Raw genomic sequence first — 24,876 nt, forward strand, 5'->3', positions numbered from 1 at the left:
TCGCCTTTGGGGTCATTTCCCCCTCGTCTTGAAGAATAACACCTGGCTTCTATCGAGAAGGCTGATTAGGTCCGTGGTCCAAACACTTACTAATCCAGTGGTCACTTGGCCACACAGTGTTCTTTCCTGAACACGCTTTCTCACTTTTTGTGATATGGAGAGGCTGAGAATTTTCCAAATCTGTAAGTCTAGTTCATTTTTGCTTAACAATTCCATCTTCCACGCATTTCTCTCTTCTGGCATTTACTATCAGCAGTCAGGAGGGGTCGAGCCACACCTTCAACACGTTGCTTAGAAACTGCTTCAGCTAAATATCCAATTTCATCACTTTCAAGTTCAGCCTTCCACAAAACACTAGAACAGGAACACAATTCTGCCAAGTTCTTTGCCACTTTACAACAAGGATTGCCTTTCCTCCAGTTTCCAATAACTTGTTCCTCATTTCCATCTGAGGCCTCATCAAAAAGGCCTTTATTGTCCATATTTCTATCAACATTCTGTTCATGACTACTTAGGTATTCTCTAGGAGGATTGATGCTTTCTCTACAGCTCTCCTCTTTTCTTTCTGAATCTGCATCAGAATCAGATGTATTTCTAGCGTGCATCTCCACACTCTTCCAGCCTCTTTCCATTACCCACTTCCAAAGCTTCTTCCACACTTTTAGGCCTCTGTTACAACAGCAACCTCTCTCTCAGCACCAATTTCTGTCTTAGTCTGTTTGGGTTGCTGTAACAGAATGCCATCATGGTTTATAAACAACAGAAACATATAAACACAGTGGCTCATAAACAACAGAAATTTCTCTCTCACAGTTCTGGAGGCTGGGGAGTCTAAGATCAAAGCACTGGCAGATTCAGTGTCTGCAGGTGAAAGCCTGCTTCCTGGTTCAGAAAGAAAGGACGCATGTTGAAGAAAAGTGAAAGGTGATGTGAGTGAGTGAGGGGAAAGGGGGCATGAAGTGAGGGTGATAAATATGGCAGGAGCTAAACCATGCAGGGAAGGCTTGTGTGGACATGGAATGGCATTCAGCTTTTATTCCAAAAGCAACAGGAAGTCTCTAAATAGTCTTCATCAGAGAAATGGAAGGATGAAATTCTCATTGTATAACATCCACTGTGGCTGCTGGGTGGGAAGTGGTTTGGAGAGCTGCAAGAATATAATTGGGAAGATAGGGTAAGAGCAGTGGTCCAGGTGCAGCTAAGTGGTTGCACTTAGCTGATGGTAGTGGAAATGGAGAGATGTTGACTAACTGGAAAGATACTTTGGAGATAAAGCCCAAAATCTTAGTGATGGATTAGATATGGAAGGTAAGGGAGACAGAAAAATCAAGAATGACTCCCAGGTTTCTGGGCTGGTAGCTGCAATGGAATGGAGATGAAAGTCACTGGCTCAGGTGTTGGATGGATCAACTCTTAGAAGTGGAAGTCATCAGTGCTGACAAGCATAGGGGTGACTAGAAAGACCGTTGGACAAAAGTCTTCAAGGAGTGAGTAGGAATGGTGGAACTAAGCTGAAAGGGCAGACTCTTTAGCACCTGTCCAGCATCAGTTCCTTTTCACCAATTGCTTCCTTGCTTAGCTACTGCTCCCTAGAGCTCACCTGCTTTTTCCTGCTAAGGGGCTCCTTTTTGATTTCCTCAAGTTTCACACTCACAGATTGGCTTGAGGAGATGAGGAGGCAGTGGGATAAAGAGAAACATAGGGTAGAAATATCAACCCTGACTCTGGGTATGTGTGGAGGCAGGAAAACTCAAGTGACATTTGCTCCCAATGGAGACTCCTCGTTAGGGGGTCGTACAACCCCATTCAGGATGACAACTACTTAGGTAAGGCTGCAAGATCTGCAGATGCCTGGGAGGAAGAAAGGAAGACCGAGACAGGAGACAGAGGGAAGAAGAGGAAATATGCGTTAAATCAGCACCTATGTGCCAGCCTTGTGGGAGGCTCCCCAAGTTGCACTCTGCACAAAGGCACCACATTCAAAGTGTAGATACCATAGATTTGCATATTTATTCTGACAATTTTCTGCTAGACCATAGTGTTATGGCATGAACTGTGTCCCCTGCAAATGCATATATTGAAGACCTAACCCCCCCGATGTAACTGTATTTGGAGATAGGGCCTTTAGCAAGGTAATTAAAGTTAAATAAAGTCATAAGGATGGAACCCTAATCCAATAGGACCGGTGTCCTTATAAGAGGAGGAAGAGACAGCAATGATGTGAGCACACAGAGAGGCCATGTGAGGACAGAGTGAGAAGGCAGCAGTCTGCAAGCCAAGGAGAGAGGTCTCAGGAGAAACCAACCCTGTCGGCACCTTGATCGTGACCTTCCAGGCTCCAGAACTGTGAGAAATAAACCTCTGTTGTTTAAGTCACCCTGCTTGTGGTATTCTGCTACGGCTCTAGAAAATTACTGTAAGCCATAAAGTGTTTTGTTCTAATTATCAGTATATTAGGAAGACTTTCTAATAGGCAGAAGTCAAATCACTTGGGGAAGGGGTTGATTTTTGCAGTTCACATAAAGATGTCATACAGGCCAGCAGTGACCCTGAGAGTCACTATGCCAAATGCTTTCTTTTATGTTGTCTCATTTAATCAATACACAACTTTACAAAATAAGAGTGGTAAGATGAAGAAAAAGAGACTCAGAGAAGTTCGGTAACTTGATAACAGTCAACCACACACTAGTAAGAAGCTGAGCTAAAATTTGTATCTAGACCAGCCTATTCCAAAACTCACCTGTTTCCCACAATACCACACTGTCTCCCATTACAGATCCTGGTATAAAAGAGATGCTACTAACATTAACTGCACTTTTATTCTGCCTCAGACACTCTAGACGTTTCCCATACAATAGTGAAGTAGGTCTGATTAACTCTGTGTTAGAGATAAGGAAACCGAGGCCCAGAGAAGTGAAGTGACTTGCCCAAGGCCACAAAGCTTAGCAAGTTGTACCGTGTCTGTTTACTGCTCCTTTCTCCCCCTCTTCACCTCATACTCCAGCATGGAACATGCCCTCTTCTCAGACGCAGCTTTTCCTGGGCAATCCATAAACATGAAACAGCCTTTCTCCTGCTCAACATAGTATTCATATCCTTTTAGGACAAACAACATTATCAAAAGTCATTTACAAAGTAAATAAGGTAGCAAATGTCTGATAATGCATTTTTTCCCCAAAAGTAAATAAATGAAGATCAAGTTAGAGTTGAGAAAGAGCTGCATTTCATTGAATACACTTCTAGCTCTTTTTCTTGATGTATGTAATTTTTATTTGGTTGAATTATGAATTTTACCCTAAAGATTAATTTGGCCCTCTATAAAGAGCATAAGAATTAATATTCAGCCAAGATATGAATCTTTTTTCATTTTGATTTTAGTGGAAATCAATTTGTTAAAATTTGAGTGCAATTTGTTACTTATTCACTCCCACTTTTCTGCTCAAGTTGAGGTATTTGGAAATATCTACATAAACGCTTTTTGTCAATACTACCAAGATTTATACTGCCAAGTTCCTGTAACTATTATCTCTAAGAGCACTATGAATTATGCTTTGTGATGCTAGATTTTATTGAACTTATATAACAGAGAAATGATCAATTAGAAAAAAAACTCACGAGGATTTGTGTCTCCAGCAGCAGTGTGTAGAAATGACTTCTAGGTCATTTGACTGAAGAGATACAACCAAAACACCGGATGTAGCCCTCTTCATGTCGCTTAGTTGGTTCCGAGGCATTTCCATGTATTCTTTGACATATTTCCTATGGTGGTCCCTAAGCAGAATGCTGCTCTGACAATACCACCCAGCCAGAGCATTCGAGTTAGGATTTATTTAGGTCTCCTCTCCTCTTCCCTCCCCTCTCCTCCTCTTTTCTCTCTCTCTTTCCCAGGGCTTCCAAAACAAAGTACCATGAACAGATTAGTTGAAACAACAGAAATGTATGGTCTCACAGATTTGGAGGCTAGAAGCTGGAAATCAGATTGTTGCCAGGGCCATGGTCCCACTGAAAGTGCTAGAGAAAGACTTGTTCCAGGCCCCTCCCCTCACTTCTGGTGGTTTGCTGACAATCATTGGTGGTCCTAGGCCTGTAGACACATCACCCCAATCTCTGCCTTTGTGTTCACATGGAGTTCTCCCTGTTTGCAGACCTGTGTCCGAGTTTTCCTTTCATATGAGGACACCGGTCATATTGGATTAGGGGCCCATCCTACACCAGTATAACCTCATATGAACTAATTACATCTTCAAAGACCCTTTACCCAAATAAGTCACATTCTAAGGTACTAGAGGTTAGGACTTCAACATATGAATTTCAGGCAAAACAACTCAACCCATAACGTTCTCCTACTCCCTCAGTATATAAGCATGCTCTACTATCTCCTTTCTTATAAATAAAGCTTAAGAACAATAATAACCCTACTATGACCTGAATTCTTTCTTCCCTTTCACAGCCAGCTTCTCAAAAGAGTCATCTTTCTATTTCTCTATCCGTATATTCCTAAGCCCACTTTAATCTGGCCTGGCACCAAATGTTTTGAGCGAGGTCGCCAACAACTGCCTAACCTTTAAATGTCTTACTTTTCAATCCTTATCTTGCTAAACCTCTTTGTGGCTTTTAAACCTGTGAATCACATCCTCCTTTGGGAACTGTATCCCTTCTCAGTGTCAACATCACTAGCCTGAGCTTTTCCTCTTTCCTGCCCCCAGGTGCCCTCCACCAAATCCTCTGGAAGCATTCTGGGAACTCTGTTCTTATGTCACCTCGCTTCTCACTGCTCTCCCAGTCACTCACCCATGCTCGTGTCATCATCCACCCCCTGTTCCTTGGTGTCTCAAGCCCATGAATCTAGCACACCTCTCCCCTCTGAGTTCTAGGACATCCCAACGACTGTACTTCCCACCTCTTTCTTGTGTCCCAAGTCACCTAAAATTCAACATATCCAAATAGAAATCTTCCTCCTTCATGACCTCTACATTGAAGAGTGGCACCACCACAGAGCCAGGTGTCCTGGTCAGAAGTCTGGGAGTCGCCCTGCCTTTTGTGAACCACTCCCACCCCCAATCAGAAATTCACATAGAGTCTAGCACGCCTTCCCATTAAAGGCCTTCAAAATGTCATGCACAATTCACTACAGGGCTTAGAAAGCATTCCCTGGGAGCCTGAAATTTGGATTCTTCTCACAAAGACAACAAATAAATTGGAAATGCTCAAGGCCACTCAGTGGAGTAGAATGTGCCTTTTAGAATCCTCTGTGCGCCCCTCCCCACCCCTGGCTCCTGCACCCCTGAGCCTCACACCGGGGCCCAGGGCCGACTCCTCTATTAAAGCCCAGTTAGCACAGTACTTAGGGCCATGATGCTTTCAGGAGCCCACAAAATTGTTTTAATTTCTTTTCAAATCAGAAGAAAAAAATGAATATAATCTACCCTGGATTATATTCCCCTACATATCAACCCAATTCTAAAATACAATTTTTTATTTTTTTTATGGAAGAAGGGGTCCATAAAAGCAAAAGCACTTAGGGGATAAAGCAGCCTGCCTAAGTCTGCCTCCCCTCTCTGACTACTTTGTCAAGGACCCTTCTCTTAGCTACAAAGGAAAAGATACCTAAATTAATTCACACTGCAACACGAAAGACTGATAATTTAACTGGTAGCCATCCAAGGAGGATGTGCTCAAAATCTGTCTGAAGCCAAAGAGAAGGAACTCCTTTTTTTAACATTTAATCTTTTCTCCTTTAAGTGTGGAGAAAATACATGAGTATTGTAGACATGTCAGAGAACTCACAAAAGTTTAAAGATAGAAACAAAAGTCACCTAAAATGCCAGAGATAATCACTATTAACAATTTGATATATTTTCTTCCAGTATCCCTGTGGAGAAAATTAATCAAATTGAGATCATCTTTTTTTTACATATAATTTTGTCATGAGCAATTTCTTATAGCATTCAATATTTATGATCTTTAATGCCATAATAAATATTTTGTACAAATTTTTGTCCACATTTCTAATTATTTCCTTAGGATAAATACTTTGAGTGAAATTAATGGGTTGAAAGCTATAAACATTTTAAAAGTTTTTGATGCACGCTGCCAAATTTTTCACCAGAAATATTACATAATGCTCTTATCCATGGTGTCAATTTTCCTATACCCCAGAAAAGACTAAATATTATGCTTTGTAATCTCTGAGAGTCTGATAAGCAAAAAAAAAAAAAAAAAAATCTTCAACATGCATCTATTTGATTACTTGTGACATTAAAAGTATTTTCTTAAGCACTTACTAAACAGTTGTTTTTTCAGAGTAATTTCTGTTCATCATTCTGTTAAACTATGATATTGGGGTAATGATCTTTTCTACTTATAAGGCCTCCCTATATAATAATGATACTAACTTTTACACAATTGCATATTTTGGTCCAAGTTTACATGTCTTTCAATTGGGTATTATATTTTTAATCATATACAAGTTCTTAATTAAAATTTAATAAAATCGATCAACCTGTTCCTGTTTCTACTTCAGAGTTATGCTTTAAAAGCCCTTTACCAGCTTAGGATATTTATTTGCTTTCTAATATTTTATGGAGTTTTGTTTTCACATTAAAATCTCCTCCAAATGGAATTTATTTTGATGTAAGCAATGAGAAAATACTTTGTCACTTTTTTTTCCTAAGGAATTAGAAAATGATAGAAAAAATTATTTTTTGAAAAATCCATCCAGTCACTTCCTGATTGATTCTGATTCCCTTTACCCACCTGGAAGTAAATCTGATTCTTGACCTTCTAGTTTGATGTGTTATCTGCTGCCTAATTCCTGGCCAAGCACTGTTTTATTATTTGTAACCTTAAAATATGTTTTCAAATTACTGGGCTAAATCCCCACTTTTTATCCTACTTCTTGTAATTTTGTTGGTTACCCTAGTACTCTTTTTCTTTAAGATGAAGGGAAAGCCACAGAGAGAGAAAGAGACAGAGACAGAGAGACAGCAGAGACAGAGAAGGCAGAGAGCGGACACTGAAGACAAATGACCCTGGGGCTATGTTAGTCCCCTCTCAGACTGATTCCTCCGTCTGAAGAACGTCAGCTTCCATCAACATTTAATGAACACATTGTGGCCTAAGTGCATTCATACAATTATGTCTGTTCCTTCCCCTTTAGTGTTAATATCTAACTTTTAATCTATTTCCATTTTTATTACACATTAAAATCCAAAGACTATAGACTAGGCATTTATGTTTGCAGGAACATGGAATAACTTTATTAGAGCAATGAACATCCTAAGGACTGATATTCCTAGATGTCTTGATTCCTTGAGGAGAAAGATTTTGACAAACGTGTCTCAATATCGGATTCACATCCAGTGACACACTTTGCTGGCAAGAACCATTAACATTATTTTATGGATATCAAAGTTCTGAGGTTTTATTATGTACTTAAAAAAATCTATTTCAAATTTCATTTTCCATCCCCAAAAGAACCCCAAAATGTTGATATGTTAAGGTTCCATAACCCAGAGCATTAGAAACAGCATTTATGTGGTCACTGGACCATGGGCTCAAGTAAAGATACGTTTTCGCAAAGGCACGGAGGACGTGAAATTTCTCTGCCACCTAGATCTAGACCCCATCTAGAGTATTCCAGACAAACCACCTTTCCCTTCCTGGGAGAATGGTTCCCTGCAGCAGCAGAAGGGCCGGCCGTGAGGCTGATAGATCCACCCCCCAAGCTCAGCTGTACCACCCCTTTGCTTCATGACTCGGGGTCAATCGCTTTACTTTCTGTGATTCAGTTTCCTTATCTGTGGAGTGGGTAAAATAATGCCCGGTTCTGGGTGGTTATCGGGATTAAAACATTTAATGCATGCAAAATGTTCAACACAGAGGCTAGCAGAGAGCAGGCTTCCTTTAAATAATGATGTACTTTTACTGAGGTTTTGAGTTTTAAAGAATTTATGTCTTTTTAAATCAATCGCGTTAAAAACACTGACCCTATCATATTGTTGTCACTCGATAAATGTCAGGCAACAACTTAATAACACCTCTCTAAGATAATGAATTTTAAAATTCATGAAAATAAATATCAATTTAAAATATCAATTCTTAAAAATTCAAACATTAGATTTTTTCCATTCATCAGTGTAATACAAAGGGAAAGAAGCAAAAATGACAAGTTCTATTTAAAATGTTGTAAATATACAGCATGTGTTTTTTGTTGTTGGTTTGTTTGTTTGTTGTGGTACGCGGGCCTCTCACTGTTGTGGCCTCTCCCGTTGCGGAGCACAGGCTCCGGACGCGCAGGGTCAGCGGCCATGGCTCACGGGCCCAGCCGCTCCGCGGCATGTGGGATCTTCCCGGACTGGGGCACGAACCCATGTCCCCTGCATCGGCAGGCGGACTCTCAACCACTGCGCCACCAGGGAAGCCCAACAGCACGTGTTTTTAAACTTCAGTTTTGCACTGCACAGGGAATACCTGTCTTAACTACACATGTGTTCTTAAAGATGGATGTGAAGAAGCCACTCGTTTTGAACAGACTTCTATTCCCACCCTACTAAAAAGTATTATAAATACCCTATATAATCCTCACTTTTAATTTTGCTCTCTTCCTTTGTAGTTAACACAAAGGAACAATTCAACTGCTTTAAATGTAGATGGTCCAGCTGAGGTTCAGATTGACCACCCCTGTCTTCATAGTAGGTTCCATCTTTGTCTTCTCAACAGAGTAAAATTTATGAGATACTCATTTCCTACTACTTTAATTTTTCTACTTGCCACCCATTTTTATAAATATCACCGGCAATATAAAATAATAATTTTTGGAAGTTTTTGAAACAATGAGAACCTTTCTTCAAAAAAAAAAACAAATCTACCCAGAAGCCAAATATGTGAAATAGATCAAAGCGAGGTTGCCCTGGTTTAGAGAGAGGTGGGAGACCTGGAGCCCTTCTAGGAACAACCACTCCCAGCCCGACAGCAAAAGTCTCTGCCACCCCCAGGATCCCTTGAATAGAACCTAAGTGGGATCATGTCAGACCCTGCTCAAGACCCTCCAACGGCTGCCCATCACACAGAGGTTAAAACCTGAAGTCCATACCTCACCCGACTTATTCTGGCCTCTGACTACCTCTCAGACTTTTATGTCCTAACACATCTTCCCTCCCACCCACCACCGGCTTGGTGCCCCATTCCACTCCCACTACTGTGCTTACTATTCCTTGAACAAGTGAAACATACTCGTTCCTCAGCTCCTTTGCATTTGCTGTTCCCTCTGTGCAAAATGCTCTTCCCCCACAAAACCACGTGGTTTCTTCCCTTATTTCTTTCAGGTCTCTGCTAAAATGCTATCGTCTCAGAGAGATCTTCTTGGCTGCCCTGTACCAAGTAGTACATCTCTGCCCCTGTCACTCTCTATCCCCTATCATTTTTTCTTCTTAGCACTTATATTATTGACATATTTCTCTATTTATGTATATATTTATTCAATGACTGCACCTCTCAATTAAATGTGAGCTCATTAGGATAAAAAATTTGTTCTGTTCACCACCAGCACATAAAACAGCACCTGACACATAGGAGGTGCTCAATAAACATATGCTGATTAAATGAATGAATGAGACACCTATGCATGGTTCATGAGGTAGTTTTAAACTGGGATGTGTAAGTCAATACTATTCTATAGACAAATATGGGAACTTTGTCAAAACTGGCATAAAAAAGCGACACTGAAGGTATCACTTACATAACACCCAAGAGTACAAGTTGCTTAGACATCCATATTTTGTGTCTTAGGCTTAGATTCAGAAGAAACAGAGATGGGTTTGTGAATGGTGGAAGTGAATCTCATGAATGCAGATTATTTTTTTTTACTCACAAGCCTCAGGAACTATCAAAAAGCAAAGGCTGGGACTTCCCTGGTGACGCAGTGGTTAAGAATCTGCCTGCCAATGCAGGGGACAAGCGTTCGAGCCCTGGTCTGGGAAGATCCCACATGCCACGGACCAAGTAAGCCCGTGTGCCACTACTACTGAGCCTGCGCTCTAGAGCCCATGTGCCACAACTACAGAAGCCTGCATACCTAGAGCCCATGCTCTGCAACAAGAGAAGCCACCGCAATGAGAAGCCCACGCACCGCAACGAAGAGTAGCCCCCGCTCACCGCAACTAGAGAAAGCTGCGCACAGCAGCGAAGACCCAATGCAGCCAAAAATAAAAAATAAAATAAAATAAAGAAAAATAAATTTTAAAAAGCAAAGGCTACTGCTGAATGTTTCTTCCTGGCATCCACCAAGGTTGTGGTCCATGATTCATGAAAGGTCCAAAGGCTCCACACAAAGGGGGGATCCCTGGCTTCTTGCTTCTACCTCACCCTCTTCCAAAAAGGCCATGTCAGTTACCAGAAACAGTTTATACCTGTGTACAGAGCATTAAATGTGCTTATCATCAAGCCGCATCACCGTGGTCTGATATCCAAGGTGTCCATACTGAAATTCTTGCTGCACCTTCCTTATGCAACATCTTTTTTTTCTTCATTTGTGTGTCAGATCCAGAGATTCCCTTATATGTACATTTAGGGACTTTCCATGGGCTGGTCCAGCCAACCAAAGCACAAAGTTGATGACCACTTTAAGAAACATACCACAAAATTCCATGGCTTAAGCAAAGGACTAGATTCTGGAAATGATTTTCTCTGGGGGGTTGGGGAATGTGTGCAGCACAGCTTGTGGGATTTTAGTTCCCCGACCAGGGATTGAACTCGGGCCCTCGGCAGTGAGAGTCCTAACCACTGGACTGCCAGGGAATTCCCTGGAAATGATTTAAATAAACAAAACTAGACCAAAAAATTGCTCAACCAAAGAGTCCTGGAATTCTCATTAATATTTACTTAACACAGGTTTTGTCAGAGAAGGAAGCAGGTGCAAAGAAAATGTGTCCCGAGTCACTGGGAATAAGATGGGTTATTTTGGACATTACTACAACCCATGTTTAAATTGAAGCTAATATGCTGCAGTCAGCCACTTTGCTAGTGATGATTTAATGTTTTACATATTTTATAGATTCCTGAAAACTTGATCTTAAGAAATTTTTTGTTTGTTTGTTTGTTTTCTCAGCCTGGAAAATTGTTCTCCTCTTTACTCCTATGTAACTCTGACCCATGTTTCAGGTCTCAGATTCCCTCTCTGTCAGTCCTCGGGGGGCTGTCCCAGAACCCCTTTCCCACAACCCAGGAGGCTGTCCCACTAACCCCTCCCCATACAATCTCAGTTAACCTGGGCTTTTCCTTTAATGGTCTTAACTCATCTGTAATCAATGTGCACTTACCTGTGTACTATCTATCTGCCTCCCTTACTGGACCACAGGTGAGCTCCAGTTGGGCAGGAGCCATGTTTGTATCACTCACTGTTGTCTCCCCAACATCTAGCATGGAGTAAGTGCTCAGTGGATCTGGTGAATAAAGGAATGAATGGAACACAATGTGAGCTATGTGCTGACACTACCATGGATATTTGCAACAGTCAGCTTCATTGGGGTAACATGTTTTGCTACACAAGAAAAAAGTAGCAATCCTTAGAGCAAGATGGGCATCATTTTCTCAAGGCTCTCATTCCCAAAACCTCCCCAATGGGATAGTTCAAATCCTTGCAAGCACCTACAGCATCAAGAAGCCCGTGGAATCTTGGGCTTGAGTTCTGATTAAAAGTTGACCTTAAGATTTTTGAAACGTTTGTAGGAATGGTAGAAGTCAAGTCAACCACCGCTCCAAAGCTTCAAGCAGACAATAAACAAACAGCAACCAAAAAGAAAAACCCAAGCAGTGCTTTTCAATGCCCAGAGGACCAAATGCAGCGATATCTTTGGCACCAGGTCGTTCCTCCACTTCTCAGCGGTGAGAACTCTAGAGGCCTGGCAGCCTTGGGAGCATCAGGAAGCAGCAGCCCCCAGTGGACACCACCTGCACTGATGATAATGCTGAGAGTCCTCCAAGAGATGTCTTTGGCATTGCATATCAACTCAGAAGAGCCAAAGCAAGAGAAAAAGAATATGGTGGACACCAAATGGTGTCTATAGCTGACATTCAAGTTGTGGGGCTCCCCTTTGAGGACTCCAAGAAATATCGGTTAGGTGAGGTGGTTTCTGCAGTGCAAGTGAAGGTAAGAACAGGGAATCTAAACTGGTGCTGCTGTTCATTTGTAACCGTGAGATGGAATGCTTGATAACCTTGGACAATACCGTTATACATTAGGCTTTAGGAGAACGAAACGAAAGGAAAGCTCAGAACATTGTCTGATACGGAGTGAGGAGAGCCTAGCATTTAAAAAAAAAAAAAAACAAAAAACAACCCTCCTTGGAGAGAGAGAGGCAGCATTAATTAGAATTGCCACTATGGGCTGCAAGTGGAAGGAACGGATTGGTGAATGCCAAAGCAGCAAGTAAACACAGCATGACAATGATGCCCAGAATGTCATAGGCTTGGAAGCTTTCCTAATCCTTGTTTAATCTCCAGGGAGATTTTTTTTCAGAGAAGTGCATCTTTAATTTCATAACGAAAATCAAGAGGCAAACAGATTTGATTTCATAGCCAACTTACAAAAAGATATCTATTCCATTAATGAGTGGACATCTGTATTTAGTTTTAAAAGTGGGGGAAGGGTTTCTAGGTGATGATCATTTAGGCTCTGAGGAAACTGCCTTCAATTCATTCATTCAAACCAATATTTATCGAGCCAGGCAGTGTTCTAGGTGCTGGAGATACCGCAATGAACAACACTCTCTGTCTCCATAGAGTTTCCTTTCTAGTGAGGGGAGGTACACCACAAACGAAGGTAGCAAGCAGAAAAAAGTAGGTATAAAGTCTGGAGAGGAAGCAGGCAGAAGGTCAGCGAGTGCGCGGGCAGGGTGGGGATGGTCTCAGTGAGAAGTGAGGTTTTGTTCTCACTCGGGGCCCGCTTACTCACATGGAGAATTTTTTTTTTTTTTTTTTTTTTTTTTTTTGCGGTACGCGGGCCTCTCACTGTTGCGGCCTCTCCCGTTGCGGAGCACAGGCTCCGGATGCGCAGGCTCAGTGGCCATGGCTCACGGGCGCAGCCGCTCCACGGCATCACATGGAGAATTTGATCAAAGACTTTAAAAGGCTGAAGAAGCAAGCCGTGTGGATGTGCGGGGAAGAGAATGCTGGCAGAGGGAACAGCCAACGCGGAACTGGGGCAGCTCCTCAAGTACCCCAGAAACAGCAAGGCTGGTGTGGATGGAGTGTGGTGAGCACAGGAGGGTGGGGACAGAGAGGGGGAACAAGAGGCACAAGAGGGGTAGATAATAAGGGCCTTGGCAGGCATGGTGTGGGCTTTGGCCTGAGTGAGAGGGGAAACCGCTCTGGATCTGAGCAGAGCGGTGACGTGACCCGACTTCCCTTTAGAAAACATCCCTCTGGCGGCAGCAGTACAGGCACTGGGTATATTTGACCTAAAGTTCCCAAAAAAGATGAAGATAAACTTCCAGAGGTCCGACCTGTCCACCAATTCAACTTCAACATTTCCACTGAGATGTTCGAAACTGGGTTGAGAGGCCATTTTGCAAAGATGCAGAAAACAGCCATTCTGTCTTTTTAAACATACTACAGAGAAGCACAGGGTAGTAGGGGAAGGAGTATAGAGTTGCCTCTCCACAGGAAGTCAGGTTTTACATGTGTCTGAGTCTACAGCCTCTGGCCGATACTCAGAACTCAGTTTTGGTCCAGGCAAGTGTTTGGGGGTACAGTGACCAAGGGGAACCTGAGGGGAGAAGAAAGGAAAAAAAACAAAAAGACTGCACCTGACCCAAATCCTAAAATTCAGTCTTGATGAAAGAACCAGGGATTACGGCCCCAGACTGAAGTATGCCCTATCTACCAGGACCTAAGCACTTACTCTGATGTTCGAGCGTTACCTTTGGTCCTAGAAATTCCAGGACAGTCATGGTTCCACATATTGTATCCCACTGGCTCCACAAATCATTCAAATGTTCCTGAAGAGCTTCCCACAAAGCTGCAAACAGAAAGCATCAAGGGTCTCTGTCACAGAGAGAAGAAAGAGAAGGGACGGCTGGAGGAAAAGAGATTCTTCCAAGGGGAACTAACCCTCAGGAGTGATGAGGAAAAGGGGACAGAGGGAGGTCCAGGCAGGGCACAGCGGTTGAGTCCTGGGCTGGGACCACTATACATTCCTATGTTGCTGGGTTCACAGTCCTGATTAAATGAGATAATGTGCCTATACGCAGGCACTTAAAAAAACCAATTCTCTTCCCTCTCTCCTGAGTCATCCTATCACCTTTTAGCAAAGCAGGAGGAGGAAAGCAGGCTTTTAGCCAAGTTGTCTGACATGCTTCCATTTTTGCTAAGCATACACACAAGCACGATGCACGTACTAACAAAGACCATCTGGGAGAATGTAAGTCAAGTGTTTACAGTCGCTCTCCGGATAGTGGTATTACAGGTGATACTTCTGTTGTTCATCTGTATTTTTTCCTTTTTCACAATGAATACAGATTGCTCGTATTTTTTTTTAAGAGGCAGAGAAGTATGTTTTATATTGTAGAAAGATTCCAATACAAATGGCTCACGTGAAAAAGGAAGTACCTGAAAAGCTAATGTTTTGTCATCCAAATCCTGAATCGCAGGCCAGGAAGCTCGGTTCGGGTTTTGGAATACACGACCAGCCCATCACCCAACCCATAAACAGAGCGGTTTGAGGATGGCATGGATGTTGGGGATCAGAGTATGTTTTCGGCATCTCCCTGAGCTAATGTACCATACCCATCCTATTGTTTGACTATAAGCTTGCCAGTAAAACCACTTCAGTTCAAGTGACCAGAATCTTTGGAGAGGCTTCGCTGCTAGGGAAAGGACTGCTTGCTATCCTTGTCAATCTAGCAGGATATGGAAAAGGCTAAGGACCAGTGATTGCTGCATTTTGCTCTCCATTTTCCCCTTTTTTCTAACCAGGAGTTCTAACTGCATTTATCTTCTTTTACCTCCACGGTTATCTGCTGGATATTTGGAGATGGTTAGTCACAGGCGGCCAGACCATAAAGAGCCACGCTTGAACTTGACCTAGAGGAAAAGGCATTGCCCAGAAATGCTACCCTTGGAGGTAGATGTAATAACTGGGTGTGACAATAGGTTGTTTCTCTCAGGAGAGTATGTGAGTGTGCTTTGGTTGAACATGGGTACAGTTATGATAAATGAATACATTCTCGTGATTGTAAGATATGCATGTCAGACAGCCAATGGATGGACTGTCCTGGACTCCAACAACAGCTACTGCATCCCTCTTCTCCTGGGAACTCACCCTCTGCCCTGGCTACAGTAGTAAGCATCAGACCCAGGTCAACCAATCATAATATCCATCCACAGAGATTGGCTGGTCTAGGGGTGGGCCTATGTCCCAAAGTAGAGGGAATCTGCTCTCTTGCCTGGGATTTACATACAAGCACTAGATGAAAGGAGCTCCCTTTGCCTGGGTACTAAGCTGAGGCTGAGGGTGGCTGTGTGCTCTGACATGTGGACAGGATAGATCTTCAATAGGAGAGAGTAAGGGCGACTCACAAAGAAGCCAAGACAAGCAGGGCTGAGGAGTGGATGAGGAGGGAGGAGTTCTGCCAGCACCGACACTTTGGTGCCAGTGACTACAGCCCTGACTGCTGCATTGAATCTGTTACCCCTGCAACCTTACCAGCTATGTCAGTTGATACAGCCCTTCGCTCCTTCAGCTGGCCTGAGTTGAATTTATTGATGCCACTTCAACCCAAGGGCTCAGCTACAATAACTATTATCAAAGAGGCACTGGGGGCTTCCCTGGGGGCTCAGTGGTTGGGGGTCCGCCTGCCGATGCAGGGGACACGGGTTCGTGCCCCAGTCCGGGAGGATCCCACATGCTGCGGAGCGACTGGGCCCGTGAGCCATGGCCGCTGAGCCTGTGCATCCGGAGCCTGTGCTCCGCAGCGGGAGAGGCCACAGCGGTGAGAGGCCCGCGTACCGCAAAAAAAAAAAAAAAAAAAAAAAGAGGCACTGGATCCAAACCCACGTTTCTTTGTCATGAAAGAAACCTAACTAGTTTATTTTTCATTCAAATCCATGCTGATGTTCCATAGTTTCCTGCTCTTAGGCTACCTTCAATTGGTATTAAAAGGCCTCAGGATTACAATGAGATATCAAATAAAGAACATAAACATGTTGTCTTCCGGACACCCATTTCAACATTTCTCACAGCAACAATGTGGTTAAGATAGACTTATGTTTCCTCTGTGGAATTCCCTGGCAACTGAGCATAAATAAAGGAATCAGCCATGGGAAGGGGGCCCTGGATCACAGGGGAACCAGGGTGGGGAGGGATAGAATTCAAGGCTCAGATAAGAACAGTGTTTCCTGCACTACCTCAAAGACCCATCACCTTGCAGGAGTGCAACCTTGACAAATACGCAGAGAGTTGCCTCTCACCATAGGAATTACCAAAGAAGCTAAAAACAGAAACATGCACTGCATAATCTCTAACCTCAGGGGACAACAAAAACAGAGAATTGCTGTGTCAATCTCATTTCCTTGTTAGGCATATTATCCTAAGTGCAGGCCTTTCGTTCTGAACGCCACACTTCACTAACATTTACCCGGCTCTAGCTTCTGAAATATTGAATTCCATAGTAATTTTATTTTTTGCTTTTGATCTTTGCTGTTTTGCTCATTTATCCATAAACATGAGCTACTGAACTGAGTTGGAATTAAATAGCTGAGGTTGAAACCTGAGGCCGTCCAGATAGGACCAAACGAGTAGTCCAAGAAGGACCTCACCGTTGAAGTGAATAATGATAATAAATTTAACGTGTCTATCTTTGGATGCCTCCACTAAGATTACTTGACGATGATCCATGTCTTGATTTCCTGTGATGCTCTGGTTAGGGAAGGGAAGAGATTTCTACAACACGAAGTTTCCCGGGTGTGGACGGTCAGAGGCGTGCTCATAAAGTGAATTTTGTAAAGCCTCCCCTTTTGTCAAAACACTCTCTAATAGGATGGTTCTGTGAAGGGAAACTGCTAGAACCACTCTGCAAAGCGATACTTCGTATCACTTGACTAATTTTAAAAGTAGCTCATTCAACCAATTTTGGCAACTGAACTATTTTCTGAAATCCGGAATAGCAAAATCTTGAGAGCAAGACAGAGACAAAACGGGAGACTGTTAAAAACAAGTCACAGTGCATTGTAGGTGGCTTCCGTTTACTGAAACATTACCGGTGGGGAGAAGAGGAGAGAACGGATGCATCTGAGCCGCTGGCCACTCACCACTGCTGACCTCAGGCCTGGGGCAGCTGGCAAACACCATCTCCCTGACCTGCCCACCCAGCAGAGCAGTGAGTGTAGTGTGACCGTCCTGGTTTCACAACCCAGGACAATGGGACCCACAGGCATGCCAAATCTGCCCGCAGTCACACAACTTACCCATGTCTCAGAGCCAGTAAGTGGTGGAGCCTAAGTTTGGGTTCGGGGCTGCTGGTTCCAAGGTCTGTGCTCTTCACGGGGCTTGGGGAGAGGCCAGCAGAGGAGCGTAAGCTTCACAGCTCCCTCTCCGGGGCAGTTGTTCCTTTGGGATTAAGATACACCCAAAAGACTTCACTTGACTATATCCAGTGATGATACAGACAATGATAAGAGCTAATGTTTACCGAGTGTTTTCTGTGTGCCAGGCTCTGTTTATGTGCCACGTATTAATTCCTTTCATCCTCAGAACAATGCTGCCAAGCGGGCACTATTATTATCCCCATTTTATAGATGGACAAACCAAGGCACTGAGGGTTAAGTAACTGGTGCAAGAACACACAGCTGGTAAGTGGAAGAGCCAACATAAAACCCAAGGCACTGGCTCCAGAGTTCATCATACCCCAACTTCCATTCTATGCTCTCTACTTCTCAGACACACAGATAATAGATGGTTAGCACAGCCCACAACTTTGAAATTCTGCATTGTACCACCCAAACTTTTACTCAGAACAACACTCATGCTACCCTTCTACTAGCAAAAATGAGACACCTGGGGCATGGAGAAGCTTACAAGTTTCTAGAAAAAAAAATAGGATCTCTTTCAATGTTACTCCATAGAAAAACAAATCTATATACTTGAAACCATATCAGTGTTCTTGGAAATCTGAAACACCTATGATAGTTTCAATAGGCTGAAAACACATGCCCCCCAGGTTCAAGATGGAGATGGGGGTCACACCCATGGGTCTGTTTCTTAACTTCCAAATTCATGGATGACCTTTCTTGGGAAGCCTGGGGTCCCAACGGGGGAGAAAAGCAAAACAAAACCACTAGGTTCTTTCTTTAAAGAGAAAGTAACCTAAGTAACAGCTGTTGTCATGCATGTTACAGAAAATGCATTACCTCCTTTGCAGAGCAGAGTGTGCCGACAGCAAGCCAAGTCATTGTTTGCACAGGTGTATCTGTCCGTGAACAAACAAGTCCAGATCAATCCTCCTAAATTTCACTAACTAGAAAAGAGAGACAGCTAGGCATAAAACCATTTGACTCTCACTTTTGACATTCATGATTTTCGTCCCTTGTCATTTCATTTTTCCCTTGGATTTCCAAAGAAGGCTCTTTCCTTGATTTAGGGAGCATTCTTATCCCACAGAAATGGCTTTTATGAAAGGTTGAAAGAGGAGCTATTAATTCACTCTCAAAGATGCAGTAGAGAGCAGTTGCTTTTGTCTACCTGCATCCCTTCCTCAGGGAACCACTTCCCCACGTGCAGTACCCAAGCCTAGCCCATACTGGAACCCTCTCTCCCAAACAATGAAGACTGGTCCAAGGATGGCATGTGCCAGTTGTCTTTCTGTTGTGGATTTTAAGCTGAGAAGATGACGACACTCTGTGTCTGCTGGAGGCCACCTATCATGCAACATGGAGAGATAAGAGTTAGATGGAGAGAGAGAAAATTCGAGAATCAGTGAGCCCCTTTTTCTAATCTCAAAGACTCTAATTCCTGCAGTCCTTTTCACCTTTCCTGTAAGATATTTTAGCATGCTTCTGAGTTGAATGAGCCAGCAAACTTCCCTTTGTGCTTAATCTGATTTGAGTTGGATTTCTGTCTCTTGCAACCAAAAGAGTCACAATATAAAAGACTAAAAGTTTAAATAGCCGCCTTGACCTCTCACAGAAGGTGCCTGTCTGAGCTGAATGTATTTTCCCCTCTTACAAAGGACTGAGTTTCTTTCATACCCAATAAACCTGTTGTCTTGCTAATCTCAATCCTCTTCTGCATTCAATCCATTTCTTCCCTTTTTTTTTTTTTTTTAATTTATTTTATTTACTTTTGGCTGCATTGGGTCCCCGCCGCTGCGCGGGCCCTCTCCAGTTGCAGCGAGGGGGGGCTACCCCTCGCCGCCGTGCGCAGGCCTCTCACCGCGGTGGCCTCCCCCGCTGCGGAGCACGGGCTCCAGGCGCGCGGGCCCCAGCAGCTGTGGCACATGGGCTCGGCAGTTGTGGCTCGCGGGCTCTAGAGTGCAGGCTCAGTAGTTGTGGTGCACGGGCTCAGCCGCTCCGCGGCACGTGGGATCCTCCGGAACCAGGGCTCAAACCCGTGTCCCCTGCACTGGCAGGCGGACTCCCAACCACCAAGCCACCAGGGAAGCCCTCTTCCCTTTTTTAATCCCTGCTTAGCCCGAACTCCAGGCCAATGGGATTGCTCTCTAACTGTAGCCACTTACCTATGCTGGGGGAGACAGGGAGATACCCTGTTTTCTCATTAACAGCAAAATGCTCAAGCATCCCAATGGTCTTCCACATGGCTTTCCTGATACCATGATGTGTTTATTCTAGGGACACTGCCATTGCTTCAGTCAGTGGGTCTCAGGATAGCTGTATATTCAAATCATCCAAAGAGATTCTCAAACCACCAAGGCCAAGGTTCTGTTTTATTTGGTCTGGGGAAGGATCTGGGCAACAGTATTATCTGAAAATTCTCCCAGCAAAGTTTAGTCAGCCAACATTAAGACCGGCTGACTAAAAATATACATGCTTTTAATAATTTTTATGTTTAATTAAACTTGTTTTCTGACCATACTTTTGGGGGTTGGGTTGGAGAAGGCATGGAGGCATTAGCCCTGTGTAACTCTCCTTCAGCATTTCCGGGATTGTGCTTGAATTCATTAAATTCAAAGAGCATGAGAGGAATGATCAAAGGTCCCTGCTCTGAACGTCACTTACACATTGGCCCTGTGATTTGTAACCTCATGGGAAGCCACTGTTTGTGCCCAAGTGTGCATATCTATTGTGTGCAAATCAGTCTTCTATCAATGTATATTAAATCATACAAGTTCTGGTAGACTTGTTTTTAAAAAAATCAAACATTTGACCTTTCTGCCATAATTCATTTTTGTTACTAGAGACTATCATATAATCTACCTATGTGGTATATGTATTAGTTTGCTAGGGTTGAGGTAAGAAAGTACCACAAACAGAAATTTGAACACAGAGACAGGCACACAGGGAGAATGCCATGGGAAGAGGGAGGCAGAGATGGAGGTGATGTTTCTACAAGCCAAGGAACACCAGAGATTGCCAGCAAGCCAACTACCAGAAGTTAGGTGAGAGTATGGACCAGGTTCTTCCTCACTGCCCTCAGAAGGAAACCAATCTGGCTTGATCTCAGACTTCTCCAAAATTGTGAGACAATGAATTTCTGTGGTTAAAGCCGCTTAATTTGTGCTACTTTGTTACGACAGCCCTAGGAAACTAAAATAGTCCCTTACAGAAAAGCAAAGTCTATAATTCTGTAGTCATTCACCTTTGAAGCTGTTGGGGAGAGGGGAGACCTAGAAGTCTGACTAACCTGAAAACAATAAGTTAAAGGGTTATTGTTGATCTTCATACAACACATAATGTTTATTACCAGCTGCTTTTTGAAGACAAAAGAAGAGGGGGGAAAAATTAAACTTTCCTGTTTCCTAGCCTAGAAAACAGATACAAAAAGCCCAGGATTCCCTGGTGGTGCAGTGGTCGAGAGTCCGCCTGCCGATGCAGGGGACACGGGTTCGTGCCCCGGTCCGGGAAGATCCCACATGCCGCAGAGCGGCTGGGCCCGTGAGCCATGGCCGCTGAGCCTGCGCGTCCGGAGCCTGTGCTCCGCAACAGGAGAGGCCACGACAGTGAGAGGGCCCATGTACCGCAAAAAGCCCAGGTGCCTGCACATTACAGAAGTCAGCTAGAAAATTATCACAGTTTCTGCAGCAAAAACATATTTCTACTGGTTTTCAAAAATGAGTGCTTAAATAAGCTTTGCTAAGGGCTTAATTTCCAAAATATACAAACAGCTCATACAACTCAATAAGAGAAAAAAACAAACAACTCCATCAGAAAATGGGCAGAAGACTTAAGTATCAATTTCTCCAAAGAAGACATACAGATGACAAACAGGCACATGAAAAGATGCTCAACATCGCTAATTATTAGAGAAATGCAAATAAAAACTACAATGAGGTACCAACTCACAATGGTCAGAATGGCCATCATCAAAAAGTCTACAAATAACAAATGCTGGAGAGGGTGTGGAGAAAAGGGAACCCTCCTACACTGTTGGTAGGAATGTGAACTGGTGCAGCCACTATGAAAAACAGTATGGAGTTTCCTCAAAAAAACTAAAAATAGAATTACTATATGATCCAGCAGTCCCACTCCTGGGCATATATCCACACAAAACTCTAATTCAAAAAAGATACATGTACCCCTATGTTCATAGCAGCACTATTTACAATAGCCAAGACATGGAAGTAACCTAAATTGTCCATCAACACACGAATGGATAAAGAAGATGTGGTACATATATACAATGGAGTACTACTCAGCCATAACAAAGAATGAAATAATGCCACTTGCAGCAACATGGATGGAACTAGAGATTATCATATTAAGTGAAGTAAGTCAGAACGAGAAAGACAAATACCCTATGATATCACTTATGTGTGGAATCTAAAATATGACACAAATGAACTTATCTACAAAACAGAAACAGACTCACAGACATAGAGAACAGACCTGTGGCTGCCAAGGGGTAGGAGGGTGAGGGAGGGATGGATTAGAAGTTTGGGATTAACAAATGCACACTCTTATATATATGTACAACTGAATCAGTTTGCTGTACACCAGAAACTAACACAAATTTGTAAATCAGCTGTACTTCTATAAAATTTTAAAAATAAATAAAGAAGCTCTGTTAGCAAACCATGAAATACTCCAAGCAACCAGGACGGCAGACAAATCCAGTCGCTCTCTTGGTTGGGGACATATGGTATGGATTAATTTGTAAAAATTCCAGTAAAGCGTATAATGTGTGATGTTACAAAACCTCAACATAAGAACTGCCAGTTCTTAAGACTGTATTTCACTGGCTCATTTCAGAACCTTCTCCGTGGAAGTTGGTCCTCCTGTGGTACTATGGAGTAAAATTCTGGCTTAAATACTAATTAACATTAGGAACTGATCGTGTCCTGTTGCAATACCATACTCACATAAAGAAATGAAGAGAGGGTAGAAAGGAAATTGATGTTGCTGGTGGAGACTGCAAACTCTTTTTAGAAACGGAATCACCCACAGGTCAACTTGCTGTTACTACATCTCCCCAACTTTCTCTTAATGACTTACTCCTCCTTTTTCCCTCCCAGCTTTAATATCCAGCTTGATTCTCCTATATTTCTCAAGCTCATACTTCTGTCCAGGGTGATTTTAGCTCTTTGGGAGGAATGTTCTTTCAGAAATTGGAGCGAAGTGAGGAATAGAGAATAAAAGATTAAATTTACTAAGCTTGACAAGTTATATGTGCTACTTTGATTAAACAGAAGAATCTTGACTTGTGTTAAATTCTTCAATGACTTGCTTTGTGACTTTGGGGAAATTCCTTCAATTCCTTGTTCTGTAGTTCTCTTCACCTTAAGAGAAACAGCCTCAACATCACAATATTGGAAGGGTCAACAAACAAACAAACTAATCCATTATCAAGACACAATTAAACAATGATAGTTAATTCTGTTATTTTCCTGGTGCTGATGGGAAAGAGGTGCCCTCTTTTCACACAAGTGACAACTGCTGGTGGCCAGATGAACACCACAAAGGAAGAACCTGCCAGAAAATGGATCAACAGAAGGAAAACTGCAGGTGAGAAATGGAGGGAGGTAGATTCCTAATAATACCATATGAGCATCCATGCCTGCTCTACACCAGCCCTACCTCTAGTCTTCAGGGATATGTCAGCTATAAGCTCTTTATGCTTAATCCATTTGTGTTGGGTTTCTGTCACTCGCTACTGAAAGAGTCCTAATGAACACAGAATCTTATTAGTGAGAAAAACAGTAATTAGAGCAAAGATGACTGTCCTATTCTTCTGTTTAAAAGGATGGAGCCATTTCAAAAAGGTCCTAGAAACCGTCATAGGAAGGAAAGAAAAAATGTTGTAGATTTCACTCTAAAGCCAGGTTAAGGAGAGGATTAACTTCTTCTGAATAGCCCCAAGGGCCAACAGTTGGAAGAAGCAAAGAAGCAAATTTGGGCTTGACATAAGGATAAACTTTCTGCTGTTCGAAGCTGTATAAAATGGAGCAGACTGCCTCTTGAATATATTCTGCATGTATCTACTTCCTTCCGTTGGAACTACCACTGCACTGGTCCAAGCAGTCTTAGCTCTGATATGGACTACTGCCAGGGCCTCCTAAAGTCACGCATTCATCCACCAAATGTTTCCTGAGCCTCTACTCTGTGCTAGGTGCTATTCTAGAAGCTGCAGACTCAAGGAACAGAACAGACAAAAAAATCCCTGCCCTCAAGGAGTTTGTATTCTACTCCCCAGAAGCAAACAGTAAATAAGTGAGTCATTTCTCAGCATTGGTTCCAGGACGCCCTGCAGAGACCAAGCTCCTCGGACTCTCAAGTCCCTTATGCAAAATGGTTGCTCAAGTCCCTACATAAAATGGCTGCTCAGGTCCCTATATAAAATGGCTGCTCAAGTCTCTACACAAAATGGCTGCTCAAGTCCCCTACACAAAATGGCTTCTCAATACCCTATATAAAATGGCTGCTCAAGTCCCTACACAAAATGGCTGGTCAAGTCCTCACATAAAATGGCTGTTAAAGACCCTATGTAAAATGGCTGCTCAAGTCCCTACACAAAATGGCTGCTCAAGACCCTATATAAAATGGCTGCTCAAGTCCCTACACAAAATGGCTGCTCAAGACCCTACATAAAATGGCTACTCAAGTCCTTACATAAAATGGCTGCTCAAGTCCCCTACAAAAAATGGCAGTGGTACAGTCAGCCCTAGGTATCAGCAGGTCGAATTTTGAAATTCAATCCATGGTTGGTTGAAACCACAGATGCACAACCCAAGGATATGCAGGGCTGACTGTACAATGTACAAGATATTGTATAGCATGTAGTCTGTATAGCATGACAGATGGTGATAGGTGCTGGATAGGGAGATGGGGAGTATGGGGGAGGGGAAGCTGGGTTGCAATTGTGAATACAGTGATTAGTGAAGGGCTCACTGAGAAAGACACTACAGCAAAGACTGGAAGGAGATAAGGTAGGAAGTTACGCAGACATCTGGGGAAAGAACATTTTAAGCAGAAGGAACATTAAGAGTAAGAATCCTGGGCTTCCCTGGTGGCGCAGTGGTTGAGAGTCCGCCTGCCGATGCAGTGGACACGGGTTCGTGCCCCGGTCTGGGAGGAGCCCACATGCCGCGGAGCAGCTGGGCCCGTGAGCCGTGGCCGCTGAGCCTGTACGTCCGGGGCCTGTGCTCTGCAACGAGAGAGGCCACAACAGTGAGAGGCCCGTGTACCGCAAAAAAAAAAAAAAAAAATTGT

At 43.2% G+C, this 24,876-nt stretch overlaps 1 long non-coding RNA gene across 2 annotated transcripts in view; it reads right to left on the bottom strand.

Annotated features, from left to right (window-relative positions):
* The window catches only part of LOC114902501, a 41,515-nt gene that overhangs the window by 10,490 nt on the left and 6,149 nt on the right, over positions 1-24,876 (bottom strand). Inside the window, exons 2-5 of one of the 2 annotated variants that reach the window (XR_003795516.1) lie at positions 18,406-18,464; positions 17,464-17,605; positions 13,920-14,017; positions 11,319-11,441 (exon numbers count right to left, since the gene is read on the bottom strand). This is a non-coding gene — a long non-coding RNA (uncharacterized LOC114902501). Of the gene's footprint in view, positions 1-9,790; positions 11,442-13,919; positions 14,018-17,463; positions 17,606-18,405; positions 18,465-24,876 lie in introns of those variants that run through there. The other variant, XR_003795515.1, reaches the window with a different exon arrangement.

This window comes from Monodon monoceros, unplaced genomic scaffold (genome assembly GCF_005190385.1).
Source record: "Monodon monoceros isolate NGI ecotype Baffin Bay Population unplaced genomic scaffold, NGI_Narwhal_1 Super_Scaffold_20, whole genome shotgun sequence".
Lineage (NCBI taxonomy): Eukaryota > Metazoa > Chordata > Mammalia > Artiodactyla > Monodontidae > Monodon > Monodon monoceros.